At 43.2% G+C, this 10,773-nt stretch overlaps 1 non-coding gene across 1 annotated transcript; it reads right to left on the bottom strand.

Moving 5' to 3' along the window:
- Window positions 1-10,700: 10,700 nt before the first annotated feature.
- On the bottom strand, window positions 10,701-10,773 carry trnav-aac (transfer RNA valine (anticodon AAC)). Its single transcript has one exon. It is a non-coding gene; the product is annotated as a tRNA-Val (tRNA).

Raw genomic sequence — 10,773 nt, 5'->3', positions numbered from 1 at the left:
CAGCAAGTGGTTAGAATCTGGAATACACTTCTCTAAAGGGCGGTGGAGTCAGACTCAATCTTATCTTTCAAAACGGAGTTGGATAAGTATCCGAATGAAAAAAATTGCACAGCTGTGGGTAAGTGACAGGGGAGTGAGACTTGTTGAGAGTTGGCATGGGCTCGACGGGCTGCATCCATTCCCTTATTCTTTGATTCTATAAGTTAGTGGCACATTTAATAGTGTGCATGTCAACAGAATATTGAAAGGGACATGGATTCAGTCGGCACAACGAGAGGCATCTGATTTAGAAGATTCCGGTGCACGAAAATTCGGGTTTAATGACTTTAAAAGCACCATCTTTCTTTTGTGAAGATTCGGTCAGAGAAATGTTTGAAAAATAATTTTTTGCTGAAAAGGGCTCAGCACTTCATCTTCTTTTTGGCTGTTAGGGCCACACTACTTTTCGATGGTATTCTTCCAGAATGTATATTTTCTTTGCTGTTTCACAATAACCAGTCCCTTGCACTGCAGTCTATCTCACTGTTTCCAACGTCTCATGTACATGTTACCAGCAATGAACATTTTGAAGCAGACTTCTAAAGCACAGTGTCCAAAATGGTTTATGGATTCAGAGGTAAAGTGCAGAGCACAGATAAGTTATTCAATTAAGGATTCTCCTTCAGTTAACATTTCTTTAGTTGTGCAAATGAAGATCATCAGTCAATTAATGATGTTTTCCCATGAAGGCAGGATAACATTTAATGATTATGCATTTTCTAAGTAAAAGCCCATGTGATTCAGGGCGAAGTGGCAAATTGGATCCAAATTTGGCTCAGAGGCAGGAAGCAAAGGGTAATGTTTGATGGGTGTTTTTGTGACTGGAAGGATGTTTCCAGTGGGGTTCCACAGTTTTCAGTGCCAGATCCATTGCTTTTTATGGTATTTATCAAAGATCTAAACTTGAATATAGGTGTTATGATTACGAAGTTTTCAGGTGTTATTAAAATAGGCAGTGTGGTTGATAATGAAGAAGAAAGCTGGAGACTCCAGGAAGATATCAATCAACTGATAAGGGGGTAGAGCAGTGGCAAATTGAATTTAATCCAGAGATGTGAGAGATCGCGCATTTGTGGAGGGCTAACAAGGAAAGGGAATACACATCAACTGGTATGACATTGAGAAGTGTAGAGGAACAAAGGTAACTGGGATTGCTTGTCCACAGATCCCTGAAGGTAGCTGACCAGTTGGAAAAGTTGATTAAGAAGTCATATGGAATGGTTGCATTTATTGGCAGAAGCAAGGAACAGAACAGCAAGTGGGTTATGCTAGACCTGTATAAAATTCTGGTTCGGCCACAGCTGGAGTACAGCGTGCAGTTCTGGTCACCGCATTGAAGGAAGAACGTGAATAAGCTAGAGCGGGAACAGAGGAGATTTACGTAGATGTTACAGGGAGTGGAGAAACTTTGCTAGGAGGACAGATTGATTCGGATGGGTTTGTTTTCCTTGGAACAGAGGAGGCTGATGGGCGACAGCATTGAGGTGTATAAAAATAAGAGCGGCCTAGATATTGTTGATTAAAAGCGTCTATTTGACAGAGTGGAGTGGTCAACAACCAGGCTGCATAATTTAAAAGTAATTAGTGTCAGGTTTAAAGGGGATTTGAGGTGAACATTCTGCATGCAGATGTTTGTGAGGGTCTCAAACTCACTGCCTGAAAGTGTGGTGCAGGCAGAAAGCCTCACCACATTTAACAAGTTCTTAGATGTGCACATGAAATGCAATAAGGTGCAAGGGTACACGCCTAAAACTCGGCATTTGTTGGCCGGTGCAGATACGATGGGCTTAAATGACTCCTTCCATGCTGTAAACCTCTATGATTATATAATTATCGGTTAGGATTACTTTCATGAGGCAAAACGTGGCAATCAGAAAATTAATGGTGTTTCCAGTGAAGAAGTGTTTGTGCAAGCTGGGGCTCGAACTCAGGAAGCTGAGATGAAGCATCTTATGAGGCTGCTGTTCGGTGTACGGGGAGCGTTGTCTCGAACGGTGGCATTTTGCAGCCCAATGAAGGGCGGTAAACCGCTGTTTGATGCTGCATTCTCCGCTTCCCGCCGGCAGCGGCTGATTGGAGAGTGTTGGAGCGGAAGTTAGGTCCTGTCCCGCCCTCACTCACTCTGGAGCTGGGGAATAGTGATTAGTCGATGGGTTTGTTTGTGGCTTTAATTTTCTGTTGTGAAGCGTGGCGGCGTGGCAGGATCCTTCAATAATCTCTCACAGCTGACCTGAATGCACGGAATGTGCAGCTTTGAGATATGGTTTCTCCAGCATCAGGGCTGGAAACGGGAGGGAGTGAGAGACACTGTGTAGAATTTGAGTGTGTACAGAACTTTCGAGAGAAATCAGCAAATGGAACAGCATCGTGAGACACTGCACTCTGTTAATATTGAACCACTAATATGAATGATTTAATTTTATATAATCATTAATTGAACACGTTTGCATAATGTTTCGGCCCGGGGACATTTCGCGTGCAGGCGAACGTGATAACCATTACACTACGGAAACGCTGTGGCAGTAACACTGTTGGGAACATAACCAGAGGTTTAACCTCAACAGCTGGACTACACTTCTGGAGCTTGTGTCACGAGAATAGAATGACGGTGCTATATTTCGCAAGGTTGTGAGTGTGGCAGAAATTGATCCCGTGTTTCTCTGCCTTTATACATAGGAACAGGAGTGGCCATTCCTCAGCAAGTGGTTAGAATCTGGATTACACTGCTCAAAAGGGCGGTGGAGTCAGACTCAATCTTATCTTTCAAAACGGAGTTGGATAAGTATCCGAATGAAAAAAATTGCACATCTGTGGGTAAATGACAGGGGAGTGAGACTTGTTGAGAGTTGGCATGGGCTCGACGGGCTGCAACCATTCCCTTATTCTTTGATTCTATAATTTACTGGCACATTTAATAGTGTGCATGTCAGCAGAATATTGAAAGGGACATGGATTCAGTCGGCACAACGAGAGGCATCTAATTCAGAAGATTCGGGTGCACGAAAATTCGGGTTTAATGACATTAAAAGCATAATTTTTGTTTTGTTGAGATTCGGTCAGAGAAATGTTTGGGAAAATAATTTTTTGCTGAACAGGGCTCAGCACTTCATCTTCTTTTTGGCTGTTAGGGTCACATTTCTTTTCGATGGTATTCTTCCAGAATGTATATTTTCTTTGTTGTTTCACAATAACCAGTCCCTTGCACTCCAGTCTATCTCACTGTTTCCAACGTCTCATGTACATGTTACCAGCAATGAACATTTTGAAGCAGTCTTCTAAAGCACAGTGTCCAAAATGGTTTCTGGATTCAGAGGTAAAGTGCAGAGCACAGATAAGTTATTTAATTAAGGACTCAACTTCAGTTAACATTTCTTTACTTTTGCAAATGAAGATCATCAAGTCAATTAATGATGTTTTCCCATGAAGGCAGGATAACATTTAATGATTATGCACTTTCTAAGTAAAAGCCCACGTGATTCAGGGCGAAGTGGCAAATTGGATCCAAATTTGGCTCAGAGGCAGGAAGCAAAGGGTAATATTTGATGGGTGTTTTTGTGACTGGAACGATGTTTCCAGTGGGGTTCCGCAGTTTTCAGTGCCAGATCCATTGCTTTTTATGGTATTTATCAATGATCTAAACTTGAATATATGTGTTATGATTACGAAGTTTTCAGGTGTTATTAAAATAGGCAGTGCGTTGATAATGAAGAAGAAAGCTGGAGTCTCCAGGAAGATATCAATCAACTGATAAGAGGGTAGAGTTGTGGCAAATGGAATTTAATCCAGAGATGTGAGAGATCGCGCATTTGTGGAGGGCTAACAACGAAAGGGAATACACATCAACTGGTATGACATTGAGAAGTGTAGAGGAACAAAGGTAACTGGGTTTGCTTGTCCACAGCTCCCTGAAGGTAGCTGGCCAGTTGGAAAAGTTGGTTAAGAAGTCATATGGAATGGTTGGATTTATTGCCAGAAGCAAGGAACAGAACAGCAGGTGGGTTATGCTAGAACTGTATAAAATTCTGGTTAGGCCACAGCTGGAGTACTGCGTGCAGTTCTGGTCACCGCATTGAAGGAAGAACGTGAATACGCTGGAGAGGGTACAGAGGAGATTTACGTAGATGTTGCCGGGAGTGGAGCAACTTTGCTATGAGAACAGATTGGCTAGGATGGGTTTGTTTTCCTTGGAACAGAGGAGGCTGATGGGCGGCAGCATTGAGGTGTCTAAACATAGGAGGGGCCTAGATATTGTTGATTAAAAGGGTCTATTTCACATAGTGGAGTGGTCAACAACCAGGCTGCATAATTTAAAAGTAATTAGTGTAAGGGTTAAAGGGGATTTGAAGTGAACATTCTGCATGCAGATGTTTGTGGGGGTCTCAAACTCACTGCCTGAAAGTGTGGTGCAGGCAGAAACCCTCACCACATTTAACCAGTTCTTAGATGTGCACATGAAATGCAATAAGGTGCAGGGGTGCACACCTAAAACTGGGCATTTGTTGGCCGGTGCAGATACGATGGGCTTAAATGACTCCTTCCATGCTGTAAACCTCTATGATTATATAATTATCGGTTAGGATTACTTTCATGATGCAAAACGTGGCAATCAGATAATTAATGGTGTTTCCAGTGAAGAAGTGTTCGTGCAAGCTGGGGCTTGAACTCAGGAAGCTGAGATGTAGCATCTTATGAGGCTGCTGTTCGGTGTACGGGGAGCGTTGTCTCGAACGGTGGCATTTTGCAGCCCAGTGAAGGGCGGTAAACCGCTGTTTGATGCTGTATTCTTCTCTTTCCGCCGGCAGCGGCTGATGGGAGAGTGTGGGAGCGGAAGTTAGGGCTTGTCCCGCCCTCACTCACTCTGGAGGTGGGGAAGAGCGATTAGTCGATGGGTTTGTTTGAGGCTTTAAGTTTCTGTTGTGAAGCGTGGTGGCGTGGCAGGATCCTTTAATAATCTCTCACAGCTGACCTGAATGCACGGAATGTGCAGCTTTGAGATATGGTTTCTCCAGCGTCAGGGCTGGAAACGGGAGGGAGTGAGATACACTGTGTAGAATTTGAGTGTGGACAGAACTGTAGAGATAAATCAGCAAATGGACCAGCATCGTGAGACACTGCACTCTGTTAAAATTGAACCACTAATATGAATGATTTAATTTTATCTAATCATTAATTGAACACGTTTGCATAATGATTCCACCCGGTTTCGAACCGGGGACGTTTCGCTTGTGAGGCTAGCATAATAAACACTACACTACGGAAACGCTGTGACATTGATATTGTTGGGAACATAACCAGAGCTTTAACCTCAACAGCTGGACTACACTTCTGGAGCTTGTGTCACGAGAACAGAATGACGGTGCTACATTTAGCAAGGTTGTGAGTGTGGCAGGAATTGATCCCGTGTTTCTCTGCCTTTATACATACGAACAGGAGTGGCCATTCCTCAGCAAGTGGTTAGAATCTGGAATACACTGCTCCAAAGGGCGGTAGAGTCAGACTCAATCTTATCTTTCAAAACGGAGTTGGATAAGTCTCCGAATGAAAAAAATTGCACAGCTGTGGGCAAATGACAGGGAAGTGAGACTTGTTGAGAATTGGCATGGGCTCGACGGGCTGCAACCATTCCCTTATTCTTTGATTCTATAAGTTAGTGGCATATTTAATAGTGTGCATGTCAGCAGAATATTGAAAGGGACATGGATTCAGTCGGCAAACGAGAGGTATCTGATTCAGAAGATTCGGGTGCACGAAAATTCGGGTTTAATGACTTTAAAAGCATCATTTTTGTTTTGTGAAGATTCGGTCAGAGAAATGTTTGAGAAAATAATTTTTTGCTGAAAAGGGCTCAGCACTTCATCTTCTTTTTGGCTGTTAGGGCCACACTTCTTTTCGATGGTATTCTTCCAGAATGTACATTTTCTTTGCTGTTTCACAATAACCAGTCCCTTGCACTACAGTCTATCTCACTGTTTCCAACGTCCCATGTACATGTTACCAGCAAGGAACATTTTGAAGCAGACTTCTAAAGCACAGTGTCCAAAATGGTTTATTGATTCATAGGTAAAGTGCAGAGAACAGATAAGTTATTCAATTAAGGACTCTCCTTCAGTTAACATTTCTTTAGTTTTGCAAATGAAGATCATCAAGTCAATTGATGATGTTTTCCCATGAAGGCAGGATAACATTTAATGATTATGCATTTTCTTAGTAAAAGCCCATGTGATTCAGGGCGAAGTGGCATATTGGATCCAAATTTGGCTCAGAGGCAGGAAGCAAAGGGTAATGTTTGATGGGTGTTTTTGTGACTGGAAGGATGTTTCCAGTGGGGTTCCGCAGTTTTCAGTGCCAGATCCATTGCTTTTTATGGTATTTATCAATGATCTAAACTTGAATATAGGTGTTATGATTACGAAGTTTTCAGGTGTTATTAAAATAGCAGTGCGGTTGATAATGAAGAAGAAAGCTGGAGACTCCAGGAAGATATCAATCAACTGATAAGGGGGTAGAGCAGTGGCAAATGGAATTTAATCCAGAGATGTGAGGGATCGCGCATTTGTGGAGGGCTAACAAGGAAAGGGAATACACATCAACTGGTATGACATTGAGAAGTGTTGAGGAACAAAGGTAACTGGGATTGCTTGTCCACAGATCCCTGAAGGTAGCTGGCCAGTTGGAAAAGTTGGTTAAGAAGTCATATGGAATGGTTGCATTTATTGGCAGAAGCAAGGAACAGAACAGCAAGTGGGTTATGCTAGAACTGTATAAAATTCTGGTTAGGCCACAGCTGGAGTACAGCGTGCAGTTCTGGTCACCGCATTGAAGGAAGAACATGAATAAGCTAGAGCGGGAACAGAGGAGATTTACGTAGATGTTACAGGGAGTGGAGCAACATTGCTAGGAGGACAGATTGATTCGGATGGGTTTGTTTTCCTTGGAACAGAGGAGGCTGATGGGCGACAGCATTGAGGTGTATAAAAATAAGAGCGGCCTGGATATTGTTGATTAAAAGGGTCTATTTCACAGAGTGGAGTGGTCAACAACCAGGCTGCATAATTTAAAAGTAATTAGTGTCAGGTTTAAAGGGGATTTGAGGTGAACATTCTGCATGCAGATGTTTGTGAGGGTCTCAAACTCACTGCCTGAAAGTGTGGTGCAGGCAGAAACCCTCACCACATTTAACAAGTTCTTAGATGTGCACATGAAATGCAATAAGGTGCAAGGGTACACGCCTAAAACTCGGCATTTGTTGGCCGGTGCAGATACGATGGGCTTAAATGACTCCTTCCATGCTGTATACCTCTATGATTATATAATTATCGGTTAGGATTACTTTCATGAGGCAAAACGTGGCAATCAGAAAATTAATGGTGTTTCCAGTGAAGAAGTGTTTGTGCAAGCTGGGGCTCGAACTCAGGAAGCTGAGATGAAGCATCTTATGCTCCGGGGAGCGTTGTCTCGAACGGTGGCATTTTGCAGCCCAATGAAGCGCGGTAAACCGCTGTTTGATGCTGCATTCTCCGCTTCCCGCCGGCAGATTGGAGAGTGTTGGAGCGGAAGTTAGGTCCTGTCCCGCCCTCACTCACTCTGGAGCTGGGGAATAGTGATTAGTCGATGGGTTTGTTTGTGGCTTTAATTTTCTGCTGTGAAGCGTGGCGGCGTGACAGGATCCTTTAATAATCTCTCACAGCTGACCTGAATGCACGGAATGTGCAGCTTTGAGATATGGTTTCTCCAGCGTCAGGGCTGGAAACGGGAGTGAGTGAGAGACACTGTGTAGAATTTGAGTGTGAACAGAACTGCAGAGAGAAATCAGCAAACGGAACAGCATCGTGAGACACTGCACTCTGTTAATATTGAACCACGAACATGAATTATTTAATTTTTTCTAATCATTAATTGAACACGTTTGCATAATGTTTTCGCCCGGTTTCAAACCGGGGACATTTCGCGTCTTTGGCGAACGTGAAAACCATTACACTACGGAAACGCTGTGGAAGTAACACTGTTGGGAACATAACCAGAGCTTTAACCTCAACAGCTGGACTACACTTTTGGAGCTTGTGTCACGAGAATAGAATGACGGTGCTATATTTCGCAAGGTTGTGAGTGTGGCAGGAATTGATCCCGTGTTTCTCTGCCTTTATACATAGGAACAGGAGTGGCCATTCCTCAGCAAATAGTTAGAATCTGGAATACATTGCACTAAAGGGCGGTGGAGTCAGACTCAATCTTATCTTTCAAAACGGAGCTGGATAAGTATCCGAATGAAAAAAATTGCACAGCTGTGGGTAAGTGACAGGGGAGTGAGACTTGTTGAGAGTTGGCATGGGCTCGACGGGCTGCAACCATTCCCTTATTCTTTGATTCTATAAGTTAGTGGCACATTTAATAGTGTGCATGTCAGCAGAATATTGAAAGGGACATGGATTCAGTCGGCACAACGAGAGGCATCTGATTCAGAAGATTCGGGTGCACGAAAATTCGGGTTTAATGACTTTAAAAGCATCATTTTTCTTTTGTGAAGATTCGGTCAGAGAAATGTTTGAAAAATAATTTCTTGCTGAAAAGGGCTCAGCACTTCATCTTCTTTTTGGCTGTTCGGGCCACATTACTTTTCGATGGTATTCTTCCAGAATGTATATTTTCTTTGCTGTTTCACAATAACCAGTCCCTTGCACTACAGTCTATCTCACTGTTTCCAACGTCTCATGCACATGTTACCAGCAATGAACATTTTGAAGCAGACTTCTAAAGCACAGTGTCCAAAATGGTTTATGGATTCAGAGGTAAAGTGCAGAGCACAGATAAGTTATTAAATTAAGGATTCTCCTTCAGTTAACATTTCTTTAGTTGTGCAAATGAAGATCATCAGTCAATTAATGATGTTTTCCCATGAAGGCAGGATAACATTTAATGATTATGCATTTTCTAAGTAAAAGCCCATGTGATTCAGGGCGAAGTGGCAAATTGGATCCAAATTGGGCTCAGAGGCAGGAAGCAAAGGGTAATGTTTGATGGGTGTTTTTGTGACTGGAAGGATGTTTCCAGTGGGGTTCCACAGTTTTCAGTGCCAGATCCATTGCTTTTTATGGTATTTATCAATGATCTAAACTTGAATATAGGTGTTATGATTACGAAGTTTTCAGGTGTTATTAAAACAGGCAGTGTGGTTGATAATGAAGAAGAAAGCTGGAGACTCCAGGAAGATATCAATCAACTGATAAGGGGGTAGAGCAGTGGCAAATTCAATTTAATCCAGAGATGTGAGAGATCGCGCATTTGTGGAGGACTAACAAGGAAAGGGAATACACATCAACTGGTATGACATTGAGAAGTGTAGAGGAACAAAGGTAACTGGGATTGCTTGTCCACAGATCCCTGAAGGAAGCTGGCCAGTTGGAAAAGTTGGTTAAGAAGTCATATGGAATGGTTGCATTTATTGGCAGAAGCAAGGAACAGAACAGCAAGTGGGTTACGCTAGAACTGTATAAAATTCTGGTTAGGCCACAGCTGGAGTACTGCGTGCAGTTCTGGTCACCGCATTGAAGGAAGAACGTGAATACGCTGGAGAGGGTACAGAGGAGATTTACGTAGATGTTGCCGGGAGTGGAGCAAATTTGCTATGAGGACAGATTGGATAGGATGGGTTTGTTTTCCTTGGAACAGAGGAGGCTGATGGGCGACAGCATTGAGGTGTATAAAAATAGGAGGGGCCTAGATATTGTTGATTAAAAGGGTCTATTTCACATAGTGGAGTGGTCAACAACCAGGCTGCATAATTTAAAAGTAATTAGTGTAAGGGTTAAAGGGGATTTGAAGTGAACATTCTGCATGCAGATGTTTGTGGGGGTCTCAAACTCACTGCCTGAAAGTGTGGTGCAGGCAGAAACCCTCACCACATTTAACCAGTTCTGAGATGTGCACATGAAATGCAATAAGGTGCAGGTGTACACAACTAAAACTGGGCATTTGTTGGCCGGTGCAGATACGATGGGCTTAAATGACTCCTTCCATGCTGTAAACCTCTATGATTATATAATTATCGGTTAGGATTACTTTCATGATGCAAAACGTGGCAATCAGATAATTAATGGTGTTTCCAGTGAAGAAGTGTTCGTGCAAGCTGGGGCTCGAACTCAGGAAGCTAAGATGAAGCATCTTATGAGGCTGCTGTTCGGTGTACGGGGAGCGTTCTCTCGAACGCTGGCAATTTGCAGCCCAGTGAAGAGCGGTAAACCGCTGTTTGATTCTGCATTCTCCGCTTTCCGCCGGCAGCGGCTGATTGGAGAGTGTGGGAGCGGAAGTTAGTGCTTGTCCCGCCCTCACTCACTCTGGAGCTGGGAAAGAGCGATTAGTCGATGGGTTTGTTTGTGGCTTTAATTTTCTGTTGTGAAGCGTGGTGGCGTGGCAGGATCCTTTAATAATCTCTCACAGCTGACCTGAATGCACGGAATGTGCAGCTTTGAGATATGGTTTCTCCAGCGTCAGGGCTGCAAACGGGAGGGAGTGAGAGACACTGTGTAGAATTTGAGTGTGAACAGAACTGCAGAGAGAAATCAGCAAATGGAACAGCATCGTGAGACACTGCACTCTGTTAACATTGAACCACTAATATGAATGATTTACTTTTATCTTATCATTAATTGAACACGTTTGCATAATGTTTCCGCCCGGTTTCGAACTGGGGACCTTTCGCGTGTTAGGCGAACGTGATAACCACTACACTACGGAAAC

Source organism: Pristiophorus japonicus, chromosome 3 (genome assembly GCF_044704955.1).
Source record: "Pristiophorus japonicus isolate sPriJap1 chromosome 3, sPriJap1.hap1, whole genome shotgun sequence".
In the NCBI taxonomy this organism is placed as follows: Eukaryota; Metazoa; Chordata; class Chondrichthyes; family Pristiophoridae; genus Pristiophorus; species Pristiophorus japonicus.
Note: the sequence above shows the minus strand (reverse complement) of the source record. Positions and strands in the feature narration are given on the sequence as shown.